The sequence below is a fragment of the Tympanuchus pallidicinctus genome, unplaced genomic scaffold, assembly GCF_026119805.1.
Source record: "Tympanuchus pallidicinctus isolate F22 unplaced genomic scaffold, pur_lepc_1.0 scaffold1, whole genome shotgun sequence".
Lineage (NCBI taxonomy): Eukaryota > Metazoa > Chordata > Aves > Galliformes > Phasianidae > Tympanuchus > Tympanuchus pallidicinctus.
In genome coordinates, this window is record NW_026294618.1 from 76974539 (window position 1) to 76993965 (window position 19427).

Genomic DNA, 19427 nt, shown 5'->3' on the forward strand with positions numbered 1-19427 from the left:
GAAGTTTCCAGGAGTTGTCACTTCAAGGGGGAACCAGTGAAGTACAAACAACTGGAAATAAGTTATTACAACAGCCAACTAATATGCACAGCATGTTGAGAGACATTAGCTAGCATTAAAAATCAATCCTGTCTGCATATTAAATTCAATATGAAAAGTAATTTAAGTTTCCCAAGAGTGGGAAATTAAATTTGTAAGAACTTAATGTAAACAGATGAATGGTGGATGAAAACAATAGAACTTTTCACGGAACTCTTTAAGGTCAGCTGTTTTTATTTTTTTTTTTGTTTGTTTTTAGCACTGTACTTCCTTTAGCATCACTGTTTACTATTTTCTAAAAGATCGTTACTTTTTCCTCAAGAACATTCCTTGCCAATCCAGCCATTCATTGTTGGCCATTTACTTCCTGATATTTGTTTGAAGTTTCTGTTGTTTTCTTTTGCTCTCATACTTAATCTTTCATTTAGAATCAGTTAAGGCTAATGTAACATTATGAAGAACAGACGCATTCCAAGGTTCTCTCTCTGATCATTTCTTAGGTTCTGGGATGTTTAATTGTTGGATTTTGTTTTTTCTTGATCTTCCATTTAGATATTTTTTAAACACAGTGAGGAAAATACCAGAACCATTTCCATTACAAACACAAACCATTACTACACTTGTTTCATTGACTGTAACCCTGTAGCATTTGACTGTGACTTTCAAGTTTTACTTCAGATAAAACAAACAAACAAAAAAAACGAACAAGCAATCACATGATACAGGATAAACAATGAGGATGTAGAGAACTAAGAAGAATCAAATCTATGAGCTGAGCAGGTGTAATTGTTTAGTATTTGGAGTTTATTTCTATTTCTAAACTTCACTAATATCTTGGACAGGAAAAACTAAAGGCACTGCAGTCATTGGCCCATTTATACATGTTACTACCGATTCCTAGAAATAATAATAATAACAACCATTTTCACTTTTGTATAATTTTGAAAATGGAGTGCAAATCCAGTCATGTGTGATTGACGCAAGTTCATTACTTGACACTTTGGAAGTGTAAAACCTTTTTATATTTGTTCATTGTATTGAGCACTGTTATCTTGTTCAGAAATATATTCAGTTTCATATTTTAAATAATGTAAATAGACAAATAAATACACATGACTGGAAATATGTATATACACAGAACAGAAAGACTAGCCTGGGCCAGCAAAATGCCAGGGGCATAAAGGTATGCTCTGTGACAGAATACCAGAAGTACAAATCTGGTGCTAGCACCAGAGGCAGAGCAAGGGCACGTGGGATGGTGCCCAATGCTGCAAGAATATCTGACTTCATTCAAGTGCATCCTCACTTTCCTCAACTCACATCTGGTTCCTGGAGCCGCATTCCTGCTGCAGGAGGCTGAGCCATGGACCTCAGTAAAGGCTGGTGTACTCCCTGGCACAGCTCCATATATCCACTTATGGAGCTGGTGTTTGCATGAAAATCTGTTGCCTCAGTGCCTTCAGCTGCCCTATTTTCCCACAGATTGAGCTGGATGATCACGGCTTTAACTTCCCTCTAGTTTTATTTTTTTTGTGAGTTCCAATATTTTCAAATTATACTTAGTCACTTGGAGCACACAGATGGAAGGAAAATTAACCAGATTTATTTATATAGACCAGAAAGGCATTCCCCATTAGAAAGGAATCTTCACATTTTTAGTTCTCATTTTGTGACAATTGGAACAACAATCTAGTGAGCAGGCATTTCAAATAATATCATTCAATTTGTTTAGAAATCTTTCTAAGAAGTCTTGTGCCATCTCTGAATTCATCATCCCATGGTTCAGGGATTTTTTTGGTGAAAAAGATAAAAGATAAACACTGACAAAATGGGTCATATATTATGAACAAACCAGTGACATGATGCTCTACAAGATGCTTGCCTCCAATATGCATAATTGTGCTTTAGTGGCATGCATGCTGGTGTACTCATACTTATTCAACTCCCACTCTATTTTACCACACTAACAAATATATACCCAAAATTTCATGATACAGCAGACTGATAAGTGACTAAGGCATTAAAAAAAGACATTAGGAAAGCAGTGGCAAGGCAATTTTTGGGAGTGAGGATGGTGAATATTGCTTCTGGGGAAGGTTACTTAGCACTACTATGTAGTTTTTTGCTATGTCCCCTTAAAAAAAAAAAAAAAGACTAATTTGCTTGTATTTGGAGCAGAAATTGTAAGGACACTATAGAAGAAAAAATGAAAAAGCATCTGGGAAACTTACACAGCTGAGGTGTTCTTCCTTCACATGGTCAGAACTTCTCTTATCTCAACAAATCTGCTTTTTATGCCCCAGCACATTCACCCTCTCCCTGCTGGGGACATTAGAGACATACCATTGACTACCAAAAATATTATTGCTAGGGGGATCAACAGTGGTCATGGACAAGACATCAGATATGCCCAGGTGAGGATACATCTGAATTGGCAGAGAAAAGGCATTGTGAGGCAGGAACTCCAATATGTTACTCTGGGTGTCTGTCCTACAGCTCATTCTACCCATGTAACCACTAGAAGGGAGAGTTAGCCTGCTCACCTGCTCCGGGGAAGAATCTGACAAAAGGAAGAATGAGGACAATTGTAAAAAAGGTTTTCTTCCTGGTGCTCAGAGCAAGGAGATGCTTTAGAAAATATACTGGAAGCTCACGAGCACAATGAAATTTCTAACTAAACTATTTGTACCCAGAAAAAAAATCCAAGCAAACAAACATTTTAGTTTGAATTTTTACAGGAGCTCTTCAGTCTTTTAAGAGCAGTCTTTTACTTTTTCTCTTTTTGTCCTCTGTACTCACCGTATCCCTGTTGTTCCCTGTTCCTTTAGGCACTGGCGAAGCATCAAAATCAGGGAATCTCACACAAAACACGTGAATGAAAAGAACAACAGATAAGGGCTAAAGGCTTTTACATGAGTTATTCTTCATGATGTTGGTCTGTCATGTGTAATGAAGTCAGCTGCATAACACTGTCACCTGGACATACTCCAGCAGAATGCAAGTTGTCACAACAAATAGAATAACTGGACAAGAAAATGGCCAATTCCTCTCAGGATGTTTCATGCAGTTGTTTCTTGGTATGTTCACTTTCAAATAGGTACATGAAAACGTACCTTGCTTGTCCCAAAGTGATAATTCACTACTATCAAGAAGTAAGATATGATGTGAGAGAGTCAGTGGGAAATTTTCAGCTTTCTGGAATGGTATCAGGTTCTTCACATTAACTGACAGATAACTCTTTTAAAGCTGGGAGGCAAGGCTGACTTCTTCCTCTCAGATAAGGCAAAAGATTGGGGTCCAAATTCCAATACTTGTCCATTCTTTATGCATTTCTGGGGATAGTACTTTGACAGATGGCAGCAGAGGGGCAGTCTGACAAAACAGTGTCTGACATGGAAGTGTGTACGAAGCAAAGGGATTCCATCAAATTCCTCCATTTGGAAAAAATTGCACCTGTTGACTTCATAAGTGCTTGCTGATTGTTTGTCCAAACAGTGGACACACAATGAGCACAGTGCAGTGGTGAGCAGTGCATGCTGGCAGTGGTAACAGCAACATGAAATACAAGCCATGTTATTATGCTCTTTGTTCTAGTTTCCATAGAAGTAAATAGAAGGCACTTCTTTTGGAGTAACCTACATACATTTTCCTTGTACTGGATTCAGAAAAACCCTGTTTCTGTTGGTCAGCAGACAATTACAGAAACTTAAACTTAGGGAGAATAATAAGAGCAGAAGAGACATTAACTCACCCCTCAGTAATCCATTAAATCTAGAAGCCACTAGACAGAAGATTTATATTTTGCTAATATCTATCAGTAGTTATATAGAACACATGCACCTAAATCAAGCTAACTGAAAAGAGGTTCTGAAAAAGACATATATTTTTGATATATTTTTAATAAGTGCTACTCAACGTTTGTATCTTTTAAATTTCAAAGAAAAATGTTCATAATCATATGTTTTCAAACTTCTTTCTCCTTATAAGAAAGGAAGATACAGTGCTTTCTTTGATGAAGAATAAAAGCTTTCAGAAAACTTTAAAGCCTAAAATTTTTTAAACATTCTTTGTAAGACTTCAAAATTCACAATATTTCCCACTTTTTTTTTTTTTTTTTTCAGAGAGCAAATTTAAATAAGTAGTATTATAGTTTCAACTAGGTTGAAAACCCTTGTCCACCACTGAAAACTGTTTTGATGGAAGGCTTATGTTAGCTCTAACCTGACCAATACCCTCACCAGGCAGATCTTAGTGCAGAGGAGCACGCTGCATCCAGAGAGAACAACTCCCTCCCGCTGGCTAGGTGTTTATAAAGGAAATAGAGATGCAAAAATGTGTCCAGAGCTTTACAGTTGATTTTTAATCCTACCCAGATCTCAGAATGTAAATCTAATTAAGCTGGAAGTGTTATGGACTGTTGGATAAGTATTAATAATTTATCCTGTGTGAGAATGTTGGAGATCAAGACTGAGGAGACTTACCTCCCTCTCTGCTGGCACTCTGGCATCAGCATGCTCAGGATCCTGCAAGGATCGTTAAGGTATACTGAACCACTCACACCTGCAGTAAGAGAACCTCTCTATGCTCACAGCAGTGTGGGCCTTTTTCTCTGAATCTTGGAGGCTACTTATCTACAGCTTAGGATCCAGGGAGATTTATAAATTGGTATCTGCACATGGAAATTAATTAATACCACTCTAGATTCCCATACATATACACTAAAAGCCAGTTCCATTAAAAGGACAGTAAACAGAATTGGACTTGATGGACTACCAGTCACTGTGTTGCTGTAAAGAACGTTGAACACTCGGTTTTCCCAAAAGATGTACAATATTACCCCTTTGGTGATATCTCTAGTGTACTTGAAATAGATCTGATAGTGGATGCTCAAGGAGACAATTCAGAAAAAAATTCCCCATAACCCATACATCTCAAGACTGCCAAGATATATGGGAAAAAATGCATCAAGAAATTACTATAGCACACCAGAACGCTTCGAAGAACAGGCTGTCTCTGTGACCAAAGTGAAGGGAGCACACAAAAAGATTACAATCTGTACTGGTCAGATGCAGGTGGTCTACAGCTATGCTGCATGCTTCCCTGCCCCCAGAATAGAAATGCAATCTCATTCATATAACAGTCTGTGTTTATCCTAGCAGCAGATCCACTGGGTACATACATTTCATGTTTGTATCACATTGGTACCATTTGAACTGGTTAGACCTTGAATATGGGATTGTCAACGAAACTACATTTGGCTTTTCACTGTGGACTTCTGCTAGAATTTAGCTGGACGTTTGCCAAAAAAGAACTATGCATTAGTTCTTTATCATTGGCATCCTGGTCAATCAACACCAACATTTGGAGCAAACTTTGGTGTATGCATACAGGAACTGAGCTTTGTATTTTTTGTAGAGTATTTTGTCAAGTTAGGATTGAACACAATTGTTTTTAACTTCTTTAAGTAAAAAAAAAATGTCAAAAAGATCTTTGCTACTGAAATGATAGTGGCTGTAAGCATAAGTGCAGCAGCTGTCTGGTGACTGTGATTACAGGCGACACAGAGGTTTTCAGCCAAAATCACCACCAATCACTATTCTGCAAGCAGAAGAATTGGCTAAGAGTATAAGTGTGACAGTCAGTTTCGCAGTATAATTTTACTCAGGAATTTGTCATCATACTCACTAAATTGCTGCATCCTAGTGAGAGAGGGTGCTTAGCACCTGCTGTTGTGGGGCTTTCACACCAGGAAGTAATTTCAGCCTTCTAAAAACTTTGAATTTTCTACAGCTTGAAAACTGCAAACCACATGATCTTCTCTACAAAGTCATCTCTTGTTTTTGCATCCAAGTTCAAAAGGCTCTGTCTGCATTTGCTTGTTAACTGTGCTCTGTGTTAACTGTGCACTGTGTAGATTCAAAAAGTTACAGAATCCATTTTCTCCTTGCATCTGGATAACTCTTAATTTCCTTTTGCCTATTCCGCAGGTTTGAATTGGATCTGCATCTCTTTCTGTTCAGCAGTGCTACATTCCTGTGGTCAGCAGGAGCTGATTCCCACTGGAACCATTTTTATTTTCAGATACCTCCCAGGTGCATCCCTGTAGTATAAGTGAAGTTAATCACTAAATAAATACTAAACAGCTATTTAGATACACAGTGCTTACTAAGATCCTCCACCAGGAGCAGGAAAACAGCATATACTGAATCCTATGTAGATGTCTAACATAAGGGGTAACGTAGAATTTGAGCTACAGCTAAACTCAGAAAAATCATTAAATTTTGAATGGAAAAGAGAGAAAGATCAGGCGCGCTTTCAGAACAGTGATTTTATAAAATGGATCTGAAATAATTTAAATTGGTATGGGTGTTGCTCATGTCAGTCAGACCTGCATGTCTTCAAAAAGAGTCACAGCAACTAGTCAGAGAACAAAAGAGGAAACAGCTTCATTTCTGTGTAATTCTGTTCTTAATTCTTGAACTTAAATTACACCTTCACTGACATCTCTTAAATTATCTATCATACACTTATTGTCTGTGGTGTTACTACAATCAGATAGTAAATATTAACAATAAGTACAAGAACATAGGCAGCTGGACACTGGAGCCAGCTGGAGGCTACTGGACCTCATTTGTTAACGATAACTTATATGTGGAGCACAAGAATGCTTCTTCCATTATAAGAAGTAAAGCACAGTTGTTTAACGTGCCCTGTTCTTATTTCACAGTGAGAACAGTGAGTCCTCCATCCACACTTCATAGTTCTTGGGTTGGTGATGCTTACTCTGCTAAAAACAGGTGAAAAAGCTAACATTATTATTATTATTCTGCAAGGCAATATATTGACCACTAAAATGCATGCTAGATGAGGCCCATCAGAAGTGCCAAAAGAGGTATCTGCTGGAAGGTTCACAAAATCTTTGCTACCTCTCAGCTGATCTCCGCTGGAAAGACAGATTAATTACATACATGCAGACACAGTCACACTGATGGAAAGATCTAATTGCTCTTTCCACTCTTGCCATTGGCTTAGCCTAGAGCTCTTATCTCTCTAATCTCAAGTTAACTGGAAAGAATAAAGACGGGACATCTCGTTTTTCCATCCTGAGAGTGGCACAATTCCTGAAATGCACAGGAACTATTATGTTATCAATGACCTTTTTTATTTCTTTCCTTTTTTATTATTTTTTTCCTTTTTTTCCATGGTATTTATACTTAGATGTAGACCCTTCACCTGGAAGACTTATGTATCCATGGAGGAAAAAAAAAAAAAAATCTTTGCTACTTTGGTACAGGACATTGCTCATTAAGAGTCACAAACAAATTTGGCTGTGATAATCACATAAAGAGGCTTCTTACTATTTTAATGGACCTGCTTTGAATGTAAAACAGGTACCTTTAAAAACAAGGAATCACAATAAACTATTTGCTGAAACGTGTTCCTTACAAGTAGCTATGTTTGTACACAGCAGAGGATACTATGGTGTAAATTCTCAGTGACAGGACAATGGAAGTCAATGATTACAAAAAGATGGTAATTCACGTCTCCAAGAAGAGAAATAGAGTAATAAGATTGCAAGACATCCTTGTTTCTGATATGTGGATGTTATTACTATCCCATACGTAATAGCAAATGAAAACAGTTGCAACAAATGACCATCACAAGGCTTTTTCTGCTGTAGTAGTTGCAGTCTGTTCATGGTTCTGGCACACATTCTTCTACAGCTGCCTGCAGCTCACCAAAAGTTTCCTTTTATCTTTTTCATTGTGGAAGAAACACCAGAAACTTTACTAGCTTTCCATCTGCTTCGGAAAAATACTGATACCTGCAGGCTAATAAAAAGAACAATTCTGTCTTACAGGCCACCTTTTCTAATTTTTCATATTACGCATCATTTTGTCAGATTGCCTTTCTGCCACCTGTCATAGGGCAACAACATGGAACAGAATATTGGTAGAAAGATTCAATCTCTACAGCCGTACCACAGACATCCACCCCAACATTGTGGACCAACACAATAAAATAGAAGTAATTACTTTCAGAGCAACTCCCTCTATATTTTCTCATGTTCCTTGAACATAGTGATGGAGAAATACAGATATCTTTCCCTGCTCCTAGAGGATGGGATCAGATTTCTCTACTGCTTCCTGCTTTAACAGATGATTTGAGAAAGCAGATAATCTGCGTTCAGCAACGCAGACAATGCTGCTTCTTTTTCTCCTGCTGGGTTCCTGTACAACAGTGTTCGCAGCATGCACCTTCTCTGCCTTCCAGCATTTGTTTTTCAAACCATTCCCACAGAAATTTTAAAGGTCTACAGTAATTCCAATGGAAAAGGAAAATGGCTGGTTCCTGACAAGTTCTAGAGATGAGTTCTAGACCAAGAGAAGAGGTAACTGAACAGGTATTTTGTGTAACCAACAGAGGTCACACACTAATAATACTGATTTTTATTTTTATTTTTAAACAATCAAAGTCTGTCAAGTCAGTTTCCTTGCCTGTTGTTCCACCTAACAGATATGGGCAACAGAAATCTGACTGTATTTTAGAGTTACTATGCTCAGGCTATTCATGAATCTCTGATGCAGAATCTTTCACAAGTTCATAAACATAGTCCTTGTGACTATTCCAACAAAAAGTTTGTGATAAATAGGTGAACCTCTTAACATACAAGAATACCAAAATATAGCAAACCACTAAGAACAGGACATAAACTAAAGTAGAAAAAAATCTCCCCAAAATTAAAAGATACAATAACGTGACGAAGCTAAAAGGAAATAAGTGAAATACTTACAGAATCAGGTTTGTTCACCTGATTTAAAATACATCTTGAAACTATCTGGGGAGTGCATTATACACCTCTAGCTAAATAGTTTTGCAATGCATATACTTGCACAGATTCCCTGAAAGCAGGTGTCAAAAACTGCTAGCAGACTGTGTTTGCCTTGGCATCTGTAGAAACATCAAAATAAGTAGCTGTTGTAACTAATGTCAGTTCCACTGTTGCAGTGATTAAATTCTGACATTTCTGAACCTTTTACCACCATCAGAAAGAATGTTAGGATTGTACTTCTACAGATACGGAATTCCGCATGCCCTTGTATCTAATAAATAGATACTCAAGTGTCTGGCATTGTTTGAAACTAGACCAAGTTGTGGGAAGTAAAATATACTTTTACAGATTCAAAACCTGTGTGCATCATTACACACAAATACTTTTCAGATTTTTTCTGATCATCATCAACAATCAGACTCTGTCCCTCAGAGTTTATTGTCTGTACTTCACAGATCCTTACAGAATAGGAGTCACATGGAGCACTAATATAAAGGCATATTTTTTATCCTAAGTTTGGTAACACAAAGAGAACAAAAAGGCTATGTAATTTTGTTACACTTTCCCTCATTATCACAGGAACTGCTCAGTGGGAAAAAGTTCTACTGCAGCAAGTGAGGAATCAGCCTATTCTGTCCATAAAAAAGTAATTTGTGCATAAAAGTTTTGAGTGGAGAATGACTTGAGTTCTAGAATAGGACTAAAGATTCATGTAATTTAATTCCAATATTGTTTTGTTTCCTCCCCTAATTTCCAAATACTTTTGGATTATTTTGTTTAAAGCCCTGCTAGTGTTAATATATTAATCAATTCCTTTTTCATGCAGTTATGTTTGTGAGATATTGAATCAATTATTTCAATAGCAATATGAAGATCACAATGCTGTCTCCCCTGAGGGAAGAATTATAACAAAATTCTGTGAGGAATCATCCTCTATAAGATTTTATTGATCTTGCTTGACCGTCAATGCTTGTGACATTAACTACTTTACAATAGATTCTGTCACTTGCATGGTACATTTGCAGTTATCAAAATCTTTAGAAGTTAGAAGTGATCAGCTTGAAATCGTAACAAATTTTATGTGTAACACTAAGCTTACTAAAGAATGTTCGCTGACTTCAAGTACATCCCTCAGATTCATGTCTACATATTCAGTTCTCTTTTTCAATATTTTCCTTTGAGCAGTTACTAAAAATTTAAAATTTCAGCATTAGCTACAGTATTAGTAAGTAAACAAGATATAAACATACCACCCATTCCCCCATCTCCCCTACAAAAAGAAAAATGAAAAAAGGAGAGATTCTTCCTACAGGGAGAAAAGGAGTATAACCAAGAGATTTTCTCAAAAGGAAACTAGGATTCAGGTGGCAAGAGATAGGAGCACACACTGAAGCATGGGCAAAGGAAAGGCCCACTTGGTCAGCTGACTTGAGCTCAACCCAACAACATATATTCATTTGTGCAGTGGATATTCAGCTGAGCTCTTTTGCAGCCACAGCACTTCAGATGATTCTCAGCATTCTCCATGTTAATGGGGGCTTAGATGAATCACAGATAAATTGAAATACTTAGCTCAGGAAAAATAATTAACCTAGCTGAATTCTAGCCTATGAACAAAGAACTCACAAGCAGGCTCTTCATTTAATTACAAATTATTTTCTCTCCTTTTGACTCATACTAATACATTTAATTTGTTTTCAACATATGAGCTGTTCTGTGTTTGTCATAAAATCTGTCAGAAAATGAACAAAAAAAAATAATCAGCTGCATGCTGACAAGCCAGCAGAAGATAAGAACAGTTGATCTGCTAAGGATATAAAATTTAAAGCACCACATACTGTGGATGAGGAAGGACTCTGCTTTTTTTTTTTTTTCTCCAGACCTCTTGACAGAGAAATTAACTGTTGAGCTGGAGCTTTGCAGGTCCTCCAGGCTGGATTGCAGTATTGATTATTTTTTGTTGTTAAGTAAACAAATGAGTTTTGAAAAGTGTGCTTCTGTCATTTACGTACTATTTCTGACCAATGGAACAGAAAAGATATCCCAAAGAAACTCGTTAGCTGTAACACCACAGAGCTAAGCAATGGTTTACAAGTCCATACAACAGGAAACAACTCACTCTCTCAAAAGGTAGTAATTTCATGCATGCTCCACTGTGTTTATGGGTACAGAAAAATAACTAAAGATATTAATTATGGCATTACATATTCATTAGGAAACCACTTAACTCTTCCTCATAGTGAAATACTTTGGTTTGATTTGTTCATTCAAAATATTGGTATTATTTTTTAACTTGATATAAAGTATCAATCCTACGTTTTATTTTCATTTATATTGGAAAGCACCTAAAGAAAATGACTGCTCACGTTACATGGAAGAGTATCAGTAATTTTACTTCCTATTAATATCTCTCTCTCCTATTGATTCCTTACCCTTCTTATCCACACACACCCTAAATTCACATATGACATCATAGTGATTTCATTCAGATATCTCTGTACAAAGATCTTAAATTTCCTCCATCTTATACTCTCACTATGAGATGTCAGAACATTCTGGACGTCCATAACCCCTGGTGTCCCTTCTATTTTGTATGAAGGAATGTTTCTTTTCTTTCCTTATGATCTTACGTCCCTTTATTCCACCTTGTTCAGACCATCAGTTTAGACCATCCACCCTCAGTGGATACAGAGATTAAGTTATTCATTAAAAGGTGATTTCTGCAACATTTTATCATGCAAGTAACTTCTCACTTTCCTATTGTCTATTGAGCAATTGCTCCCCTTGCCTGTCAAGGTAAGTGATGGCTGGAAGAGAGAATGTTTGAAAAACTGAAGTAAAATCTTGCTTATGCCTACTATGATTAAGCATGGAAAACTGATTAAATTAGAGAAATGAAAGTGTATAACAGTAACAAGAAGTGTATTATCACTGGAAGAATGTTTGAGTTTGATATAGAAATCTCCCTTAATGAGACAATAAGTATCTCATCCCCAGTACCTCTGGGAAGGAAATATAGTCATAATGGAGAAACTAAGACAGAAGCCAGTAGGGAATTGATGGAGAAACTTGTGTACAGTAAGCTTCCTCCTTGAGGAAAGTTGTTATTGCAAACATGATAGAGACACTAATTATACTGAAATATCCATTTCAAAACAGCTGTTAACATTTTATTGCTAATATATCATGAGGACTAGCTGGAAAACACTGACATCTGTGGGTACGGAAACATTTGATTTGCTGAGCTAGCATGTGAACAAGTTTCTGTGGATATTTAAAGGTGCCGATCGTGCTTATAAATCTTTGCTTGTATATTTCACAAACAAACGATGCATTAGTTTGGTTAACAAAACAATTCTATGAAGTGATAGAGATTTGATATGCCATAACTTGATCTGCAAGAAAAATCCCTCAATTTCCATAAATACTTATAGTCAATTTCAAAGTTTACTTGAGTCAGAAAGCAAGAGAAGAACATAGAAAAGACTCAGAGTCATCTTCTCTAACTTAGACATATGAGTGGGCTTCAGGGAATCAAGTCTTAATTCTCACTTCTCATTTATTAACCTCTTCTGCAGCCGGCTGAGAAGAAACTGCTGAACCTTCAGAGCAGGAAGTATGACAAGAGGTGAAAGGTAAATAAAGCAGTGGAGACAATTCCACTTATGAGGCACCATCATTCTCAACACTAGCTATGCTTTCAGTCATTTGATAGATATGACTTTGTTTCAGACCTGCCTATAAGATATTATTCAAAGTCATCATTCTGAGACTGATGTTACTGTGCTTCAGGAGCAAGACATATATGAAGTGATAGTCACAGAGTACAGAAATGCTGTGTATGTGCTCATAATGTTCAAACTGTGACATCTGTAATACCTTCTCCAGAAGACTCTGAGATCTGTCTGTAGTTTAACCTCAGCTCACATTTCAGCCTCAGAGAACTCTATTTCTGGCTCCTTGCCACAGCACCCTCTCTATCAGATGACAGATACAGTCTCCACTTCATGGTCCCACCAGGTTTATATCCCTCTGCCTCTATTCCAAAACTACCTCTCCTAGGCCAATATATATTCCTGGTTCATTCAGCTAAAACTGAATAGAAATGTAATTAAGATTATTCATATTTTTATAAGGTTGGTCAACTTCTTGCATTAGTATTACTAGACATCTGCTTGATTTTAGAGAGCGCTTCTACAGTGTGTATCCTGGCTTCTTTGTGAAGAACACAAGTCACGACAAAGAACTGATGATAGCTTGACCATTGAGCAAATGAATGATGGATAGGTAGCAGCAAGTGAGGAGATAGGATCAATATATATCCTGCTTACTTAAAAAGTGTTTTCTTTCTGCAGTTTCCCTTACGTCATGTCTGGAAAAAACAGAGGTGATCAAATAAATGATGCTCTTGCTTTTGCCTAGGAATTTCAGACCATAGTAATTTGGCTTTCTGTCTTCCACCAAGACTAAGAAGAACTTATGATCGTTGCATTTTTTTTCCTCCAAGTTTTGTTACACATGCAGACCAGGAGAAGAGGAAAGAACCACAACAATCTCAAGATTATTTTGTGAACACATGGAAAGTGATACAGAAAAGATAAAAATTTAGGAACCGTAGTAAACACGTCATGAGAGCATGTTGGAACTCAGCTGGCCTCTGAGAAAATTGTTAAATAGGAAAGCTTAGCTTTCTGGGAGTCACAGATTTGAAGTTTTATAGAAGTTATGTTCATTATAACTAAGAAGTGCGATTAAATGGGCATCACAGAACATATTTAGCCATTGAGACATCATCACTACATTTATGTTGCTTTCCTGTCAGCTATCTTTCTATTTCTCTGTTTACCTCCTAACTCAAACCAGGAAGAAAGCTTCATAAATAATGCCAGATTGATGCCTTTCTCCCATTCCTTTTATTCCTACAATTTTTTTTCCCATTTGTCCTTTGTTCCAATAATTTCAGTATTTTCCTCCAGTAAAAGTTTCTCCAGTGTTTATATGAATGATACTACTTTATATTTGGACAGTATTTTTCTGCAATGTAACCAATTATATGATAAATAGGCCTTTAACAGTCCAGCATTCTGGTCTTCTCTATAATCTGTTGGCAGGTACAGTGATAGATTTCATGCACCCATTCTATAGTAAAATTTATGGCTGTGATGATATTTTAATGCTGAGAGGAAAATACATATATTCTTCCTTTCTAGTTCTGCTTTTATTTTACTTCTAGCATGAATGACCACGCTTGATATATTTGGAAATAAAGTTTTTGATAATTAAGAATACACAGAGATCTCTAATTTCTATGAGCTCTAAGTTTTTCATCTTTAATCTTTGGCTGTGCACAAATTCTGTAGAGGGTAGCACAAGTTTTTTGACCAGTATTCAAGGCTAGAGAAAATAACTACTCAGAGATGCTCAACTTATTTTATAAGCAAGCCATTCTTTGAAGAGACTTTAAGTGATAGCGCTGTCTTCTACTTGAATTGGGAAACAAAACAGTAATTTGCTTTCATTGGAAAAGAGGTAAAAGGGGAATTCTGATAGAGATATATACAGATACTCCAAGGAAAACTTGCTAAATTTGCCAGTGATTTAGATGACTAATAACACACTTAATCACAACTCAAGAAAATGAGTATTTGAGATGTCATGTTTTGGCTATATCGATATGTAAGGAGAGGAAGCAGTTGACATAGCTGCCTTTGACTAGTTTTGTATCAAACAAGAAAGGTAATGGTCACAAATTCAGTAGCAAAGAAAGAATAGCTTACTCTTTCCGGGGATCAGGGCTTCCTAGAACTTTCCAGAAGAGGCAACCTTCAGCTGCCAGCCCTTAAATGAGGTTAGAAAGGGGTCATACCAAGTGAATTGCTCACACTTGTGCTTCTAGGGCTGGCCACACCCTTTCACCAGCTGCTCAATCACTGGTTCAGGCTGTGACCTAATGGTTTCTATATGCATCAGAGAGAGATAAGAATAAAGAAATTGCAAGTGGCAATAAAATCTATCATATTTTAAGCATCAAGGAAAGAAACTGAAAGCAGTAAAATCCGTACATTTTAAACTGTCAAAAAAAAATCACAGGAACAATTTAAATAAAACATTACTTCATGAGGAAACACAGACTGTAATTGATGATCTCATTTTAGTTAAACATTATGTCCAGATGGGATTAGTATTGAATTGTACAAAATATACAGATATAATTTTGCCTTGCTCAAAAATTATTCACACTGTTCTTTAAAATAAGTATTTTCTTATTTGTTCAGAATCATAGCTACAACACTGTCTTGCATGTGCTTTCAGAATATTACAATGGGAATATTTTAGTGTTTTCTAAGTGGAAATAAATCATATTAAAAGAAAAAAATGCATTAAAGATTTTTCTTGTTTCTTATATAATGCTGTTGCAGAGATACTTGCAAAAGATTTTCTGGTTATGTGCTTCTAGCCATGGAGGGTTATGCCTTTGCCCAGGGAGATGAATGAGCTAGCTTAGGCTAAACTGAGATGCTCTTACTGTGTCACAGCAAACTCAGTGAAACAAGACCTTGGAAAGAGCAAGCTGTAATATTACCTTTGCTGCTTTTCCCCACACCTTTATTTTTGTGTCAAAATTGTGTTTTTGTGTCAAAGTGAGGTTTCCTGAATGATGATAACAACAACAAGCAACAGTCACTGACAGACCTTTTTAACCCATAGTAACAACAGCAACTTATGGGAAGTCAGTGGCATTGTATGATAAATCCTTAATGTACATCACAATCCAAATGAAACAATCTGGTTTGACTTCTGACAGCTGCTTTGAGAATTGCTGTATATTTCTTCTTTTTTTCCCCCTTGCCTCTCTGCCAGGTAAGCTAGGGAACATCTACTACCTCTACTGCTACATGAGTTACTCTTCTCACCAGCCCTCAGGTCACCAGTCAGACATACGCTGATACAAATTTCTTGGACTAGTGGACCACATTTTGTTTATTGTTTTTGTTGTATTGTCTTCACTGGCAGAGATAAGGACTGAATTTATATCACAGTGCGCCTTCCAAGAAGTATCAAGGTGAGTGGGGATTGATGCTGAGAGACAGCCACATGTTCTCCCATGTAAAAGTAATGGCTCACACCATGGGGGTGAAGCGAGCTTCCCTTCTGACTCCTGGTACTTGTACCTACTACCTCTGCCTAAGTATGCTGACAGCCAGAGCTCAGAAAGCAGATGGCACAGTATTGTGGGAATTCAGCACACCTTGTTATGCCCAGGAGTAGATGGCAATAAGATCTGAGAGAAAGTAGGAATTAAAATGATTCATGCTCTTACCAGTGTCAGAGAGATGGGAGATGAAAATGAAGAAAAAAATGGAGCATTTGATATCAAAAAATAGGGTATGTAATAATGGAAAGAAGGCTCAGGCATGTCTGAGTGTGCTTTCAAGTGTGCCTTCTATGTTTTATCTATCAGTACTATATCTTGAGCACCTATCAAAGTGCTGTGAGTAAAGCTTTTAGTGTTAATAACTCCTTGAGTTTAGCTTCATCTTTAACAAGTCTGGCTTCCAGACAAAGCCATATAAGTGTCTGACACCCCCATATATTAATCCTTTGACACTAGAATGATACAAATCCTGTTTAGGACTTTCTTTTAATATTACTTGTTGTTGTTTTCTTCATCTGTTTCAATTCTTTTTTTGCCACTCAAGAGTTGTTTTAAAAATATATACATACATATAAATTCCACATATTTCTTAATTCCTGGCCATAACTTGTAATACAATGAGCCTAGAAAGCCATAACGAGGTACATCCCATGGAAATCCTGCAAAACTCATAGACTTCATACAAACAGTATCCTTTGGAAGAAGTAACTTGTCTTGCTGGAAGAAAGCACTGCCATAAGTTACTAAAACATAGGAAGTATTAGAGACAGCAGATGAAGAAGCTAACTCAGAAGTACAGAATGATATGCTGTGAAAACAACAACATAGAGGAAAGCTGCCTGTATGCAAGAGGAACGGTTTATTATTGAATAGCCCAATATTATGGAGACAATATTAAAAGAAAGGGCTGTCTTAAGAATTTATATTTCCTCTCCCTTACAGCCATGAAACTAACTGTACTTGATAGAAAAAAGTCAAAGGCTTGTCAAATCTAAGAACAGAGCAGGAAATTTACCTTAAGAAATACAAAATATTTTTTTATGTTGGTACTCTATTTGCACTAGCTTTCTTCTATAAGAAATCTGAAGGGCTAGATATTACCAGAGGTTTTTCAGTTCCGAGGTATGCCAGCTAGTAACTCTAACCATATGATTGTATGAAGATTCTTAAACATGTTATTTAAATGTCTTAGATTAGGCACAGTGAATTGAAACCAATTAAAAAGCTTAGAGAACTTCAGTGACAGTGAAGGAGTATGGATGGCCAGCTACCTTCTTTGTACCATGCCTCTGGAAGAAAAACATCACACAACAGCTGCTAGAACCCTACTCCAATACATACTGATGGCACATACTGAATATCATCTCAATCCAGTAAATCCACTATGACAGCAGCTATGCAGAGAACAACATTCCATGGGAGACAATGCTCCTTGGTTGCGAACTATGCATCTGACTGCTCATAGTTAAGGACTCTTACAGAAAATACTTTCTGATCACTATTTTCTCTTGCTCAGGCTTGACTCCTTAGCTTGCAGAATGAGAATTCCAAAAGGTGGGAACTAGAAAATTTGAATATTAGAGACAAACATTAGAGAGTGTAGTACACTGTCTTCTAATACTATTTTGCATTTTGGTGGCGCGTAATCAATGAATATACAGGTGCTATAATTAGGAAATATACAAGAGAACTTGGCTAAGCAGGCTATTACACCAAAAATAGATAAAAGGCTTACCCTTATCCTGGGCTTGCTGTAAAACTCCAAAAGGAGGGATCTCCAGAAAGAGATCCTTCCCTACTAGTAGTCAGCTCTTCAATGGGTCTAGAAGAGGTGCAACCAGGCTCCACCCCTTCCAGCAGCACAGGTGAATTGCCTTCACCTGTGCTCCAGTGGCTGACTCATTGCTTGCCTAAGGGGATCAATCAGAGGTTCAGGCTGTGATTCAACAGTTCCCATACAGGTGGCTATCGTATGTTCTTCTTTCTATCTACAGGCTTTCTCTGCTGCCTCAGACAACACAGATGTGATTCATCACATGCTTTTAGCAGTAAAACAGCTTCTAGAGCATTGCTTTAAATTTTTGTTCTCTTTTTCCAGTTCAGCAGGAGAAACAACACTTAGATACCATGCTAGTTTTCTTTGCATATGCTTTCTCACCTTTACACATTCCTGCTATAATTTTGTTTGTATGATCTCCAAGGTGTTTTCCATATGACCTAAAGCTCAGTGACCCTGAAAGTTAATGGATTCAAAGCTCCCAATTCTACCTGACCCATTGTTCACAATGAGCTATTTATCATATATACCAACCCTCTGGGGTCTGGACTGCACCACAGGAATGTTTTATAAAGCACAAAGTAGAAGAGAAGGGTGATGAAGAGGCTTTCAATTGGTTCTGCAATCAATGGTTATTTAATTGATATTTTTTATTTATTTTACATATTTTGTCACATCTGGTACTAAATAACATAGAAGTGCATTTTTTTGCAAGAACAATGGGACCACTTCTGAGAGCCAGAGTGCCTGCCTCACGCCAGAGTGCCTGCCTCATGCTGTTATATGCTGTTAGCCCATATCTAAATGGTATTCAAGTAAAGGGATCGCTTGTGCATTCAACTCTGTAAGTAGGGTTATGTTCAGGAATCCAGAGAAATACCAGGTATATTCTCACACGTCTGACTTGAAGTTGAAATAAATTATCGTTGCAGCCTGGAGATGCTGCAAGCAATGGTATTGCAATGAAATACATTATTGGAGATTCATTAAGAATGATATAAAACAGAAAGTATTCCTGAAAATCAAAGAAATTGATAATATTGGCCTTAATCCATCACTCACTGGATGGGTATTGGTTCCATCCCTCTAGAACAGTGCACAAGAATAACTGAATTACCCTGTCTGTATACAGAAAAAAATGCTGAAAGTTGAAGCAGCAAGGCATACTTTACATTAGAGACCAAGAGATCACAAGCAGGTCCCAACCATTCCTCATCTGAGATGCAGACTCATGTATCACCTGCCCATTGGCCCAGATCCAATGCCTGGCTGTGTCCCCAGCTAAGTCTCACTCATTTGGCACCTTGCCTTGGCCTCCTCTCTGTAAACTTGTCTAGCAGCCTGGACTGTTGGATAGTTCTCCATTTCTAGCTGGTGAAGAACAGTCCTTGCTGCTATCCTAGCTCACATCTCTCATCACAGCTCTACCAGCTTTCTGCAACAGGCTCCACTTAGAATCATTGCTGGAGGAGGTATGCTTTTACATGATGTCTACTAATGTAACTTTGTAGACTCTGCTCTCCCCAACTCTCTCTTACTTTCCCATATTCCAGAATTTGCAGAGACTCTTCCACTTTTCCGTACAGCATCCATTGTGTCTTGATGCAACAGGAAGTTTCAGT

At 37.2% G+C, this 19427-nt stretch overlaps 1 long non-coding RNA gene across 2 annotated transcripts in view; it reads right to left on the reverse strand.

Annotated features, from left to right (window-relative positions):
- LOC128079199 (uncharacterized) overlaps nt 1-17809 on the reverse strand; it is a 38830-nt gene extending 21021 nt beyond the window's left edge. For both annotated transcript variants that reach the window (XR_008206022.1, XR_008206023.1), the window contains exon 1: nt 17764-17809. This is a non-coding gene — a long non-coding RNA (uncharacterized LOC128079199). The remainder of the gene's footprint in view (nt 1-17763) is intronic.
- Between the last annotated feature and the right edge of the window lie 1618 nt (nt 17810-19427).